Below are 4,221 nucleotides of genomic sequence, written 5' to 3'. Positions count from 1 at the left end.
TCTCAAAAATAAATAAACATTAAAAAAAATTAAAAAAAAAAAGAAAAAAATAATCAGTATTTCAAAAACAAACCTCAGTATAGCACTATTTATTTATTTATTTATTATTTTTCTTTTCTTTCTTTTTTTTTAATATGAAATTTATTGTCAAATCGGTTTCTATACAACACCCGGTGCTCTTATATAAAATTTCAAGACCTCCTCCTGTTTGGTCCTAGCCAGAAGCACCCCCCCACCCCCCCACTGGGTGTCACAGGTATGCGATGCATCCGATCCCTGAGGTATTTCGGAGTTCTCGGGCACACGCTGGCTTGCTTCTTACTGGCTTCTGCCTGGAAAGCCTGGATCTCCACTTTTCTCTGATCTGCTACATCAGCCTTTGCATTTGTTTCGTCAGTTTCCAGCATCCATTTGTTTCGTCAGTTTCCAGCATTTGTTGACCACTCTTACCTGCCCCCATTTCCTCTTCTGTACTTTTCAACTGTGTGGGTTTACACTGTGTATTTCCTTAGTGCCATTTTAGAGGAGCTTGGTGGGGAGCAGATATGAACGAACGCATGTGTTCAATCTGCCACGCGGTTTTCAAATCCCATTTTTTAAAGGAGAAAGTATGCATATATTTGTAAGTAAAAAGTATCTACGGCAGACCTGTTAACAGGCGTCTCTGGGTGTTGAGATGATGGGAAGTTTTTATTTTCTCCCTTATACTTCTCAAAGTCATCTTTAATAAGATACTTAGTAACTAGAAAACAATTATCCAAGTAAAATGGTATTATTATATAGATGGTATTAGTATATAGTCAAGGCATTTTATATTAGCTTAAATCCAAGAATGAGATTGAGCCATATGAAATTGCCGTTGTTTCCAGGTAAAACATATGTTGAGTATCAGCCGTTTCATGCGGTTCCGTGTGGTTCCATCTATAATGTCTAATATATTGGGGCACCTGGGTGGTTTGGTCAGTTAAGCGTCCGACTTCAGCTCAGGTCATGATCTCACAGTCCGTGAGTTCGAGCCCTGCGTTGGGCTCTGTGCTGATGGCTCAGAGCCTGGAGGCTGCTTCGGATTCTGTGTCTCCCTCTCTCTCTGCCCCTCCCCCATGTGTGCTCTCACTCTCTTTCCTTCTCTCTCACAAATAAATAAACATTAAAAAAATTAAAAAATTGGGGTGCCTGGGTGGCTCAGTCCATTAAGCGTCTGACTTCAGCTCAGGTCATGATCTCATGGCTCATGAGTTCGAGCCCCACACCGGGCTCTGCGATGACAGCTCAGAGCCTGGAGCCTGCTTCGGATTCTGTGTTTCCCTCTCTTTCTGCCCCTCCCTGCTCATGCTCTGTCCCTCTCTGTCTCAAAAATAAATAAAAACATTAAAAAAAATGCCTAATATAATACAGATTTCAGAGGTGGCATAGGCTAGAAAGAGGCCAGACATAAAGCCAAGAGAGCGTAAACCATTTTTTATTGCTTGGGGACCCTGTCTTGGGGCTGCCCCATGGCCACTGCGTGTGCTGTTCCCTAAGGGCCATCCTCTCAGGGGCCTGCTGGTTGAAGAAACTCATGAGCTAACCTAGTTTTCAGGAGCACATGGTTTGGGATATAACTGACAAGAAAAGAACACTATTATTATTTCCTACTTTTCTCCCTTTTTTGGTACTTCCAAAACACCTTGCACACTCTGTATTAGAGTTCCCAGAGCATATGTCTTTTTCTCCCTCATAGCTTGTTAAATTCCTTGAAAACAAGAGTCCTCTTCTCACTGGTGTTATGGACTCTTTGGGGGAAACATCGTTGACTGTAAATGCCCTCTGTTTTCTTTAGGATTCTTTAGATTCGTGGGAACATTTTCTCATGGGCAAATGGGTCGTTTTTATTTTAGGAACACGGTGTAATGTATGCCGGATTGCATCCCCCCCTTTTTTTGCATTGGCTGCCAGGAAGCTCAGAGCCACACTCGTGCCACGATTCTAAGCAGTGCCTTTTGGAAATCTCTACTTGGAGGCGTGTCTTAAGGTCTTCGTGTTAGTCTCTTATTGTTGCTGTAACACAATGCCACGAACTCAGTTTCTTTAAAACAGCACAAATTTATCTTCTAGTTCTGGAGGTCCAAAGTCCAATCAGTTTCACTGGGCTAAAATCCAGATGATGGCAGATGCTCCTTCTGGAAGCTCTAGGGGCAGAATCCATTTCCTTGCCTTTGTATCCCCTGGAGGCTGCTTAGATTCCTTGGCTTGGGACTCCCTCCTCCATTTTCAAAGCCAGCGGAATATAGCATCTTCTCTCCTCTCTGACCTCTGCTTCTGTCCATTTTACCTTCTCTGTTGGCCTCCGGATCCATTTGCTCCTTCATATAAAGACCTTTGCGATTACACTGAGCTCCCCCTGTAATTCTGGATATTCTCCCCATCTCCGGATCTTTAATTTAGTCACATCTAGAGGGCCCCCCACCCCCTTCCCTTAATAGGTTTTAGTTTTTAGAGCAGTTTTAAGTTTACAGTAATATTGAGCTATTTCCCATATGCCTTCTGCCCCTCCCCCTCCCACCCGCAGCCTCCCCTGCCTTCAACATCCAGCACCGGAATGGTAAATTGGTTACAGTTGATGGACTGCATCGATACACCATCATTACCCCAATTCCATACTTTTCTTTTTTTTTTTTAAAATTTTTTTTTGAACATTTATTTATCTTTGAGACAGAGAGAGACAGAGCATGAACAGGGGAGGAGCAGAGAGAGAGGGAGACAGAGAATCGGAAGCAGGCTCCAGGCTCTGAGCCGTCAGCCCAGAGCCCGACGCGGGGCTCGAACCCACGGACCGGGAGATCATGACCTGAGCCGAAGTCGGATGCCCAACCGACCGAGCCACCCAGGCGCCCCAATTCCATTCTTTTCATGAGGGCTCCTTCTTACTGTTGTACATTCTGTGGGTTTGGACAAATGTGTAATGACAGGTATCTGTCATTACGGTAATTTACGGAGTATTTTCACTGCCCTAAAAGTCCTCTTCACCCCTCTTCCTCTTTCTCCCCAACCCCTGGCAACCATCGACCTTTTCGCTTTTGCATAGTTTTGCCATTTCTAAAATGTCCTATGGTTGGAATCGTACAGTAGGTAGCCTTTTCAAATGGGCGTCTTTCACTGTGCAAAATGCACTTCGGTTCATTCTCCCGTGTCTTTTCATCGTTGACAGGCCATCTCTTTTTGGTGGTGAGTAGGATCCCACGGTCTGGATGGACCACGGTCTAGGTATCCATTCACCCACTAAAGGACATCTGGGTTGCTTCCAACCTTGGGCCATTATGAATAAAGCTGCTAAAAATCTGCGTGCAAGTTTTTTGTGTGGACATAAATTTTCAACAACTTTGGGTAAATACCAAGGAAAGAGATTGCCAGACCCTACGGTGTTTAGTTTTGTGAGAAACCACCGGACTGTCTTCCCAAGTAGCCGTGCCATTTTGGATTCCCGCCGGCAACGAATGAGAGCTCCTGTCATCTCACGTCCTCGGCGGCATTTGGTGCTGTTAGTGTTTGGGATTTGGGCCATTCTAACAGGTGTGGAGTGGTATCTCCTTGTCGGTTTCATCTGCCGTTTCCTGATGTCATATGACGTGGAGCATCAGAATCCCTTTTTTTTTTTTTTTTTTAATTTTTTTTTTTTTCAACGTTTATTTATTTTTGGGACAGAGAGAGACAGAGCATGAATGGGGGAGGGGCAGAGAGAGAGGGAGACACAGAATCGGAAGCTGGCTCCAGGCTCCGAGCCGTCAGCCCAGAGCCCGACGCGGGGCTCGAACTCACGGACCGCGAGATCGTGACCTGGCTGAAGTCGGACGCTTAACCGACTGCGCCACCCAGGCGCCCCAGAATCCCTTTTTACCCCGTGAGATAATACTCACAGGTGCCAGGGTGTAGGGCACGGACATCTTTGGGAGGGCCATTAATGCGTCTATCAGTCTTCTCAGTGTTGCGCAGAAAAATGACATTTTGATTCCACTATCCAAAGCTGTACCTCTGCCCCCAGCCTTCCCCATCTCAGCACACAGCCGTGCCGTCTACTAATTATTCATCACGTACATGGTTCCTCACTCCCCCTCTGCCCCTCACAGAGTCCCTAGAGTTCTGTCCTATCTGCTCCTTTTTTTTTTTTAATCTTTATTTATTTTTGAGAGAGAGAGAGAGAGAGAGAGAGAGAGAGAGAGAGCAGGGGAGGAACAGAGAGAGAGG

This window comes from Puma concolor, chromosome E4 (assembly GCF_028749965.1).
Source record: "Puma concolor isolate L17-30 chromosome E4, mPumCon1.1.hap2, whole genome shotgun sequence".
Lineage (NCBI taxonomy): Eukaryota > Metazoa > Chordata > Mammalia > Carnivora > Felidae > Puma > Puma concolor.
Note: the sequence above shows the minus strand (reverse complement) of the source record.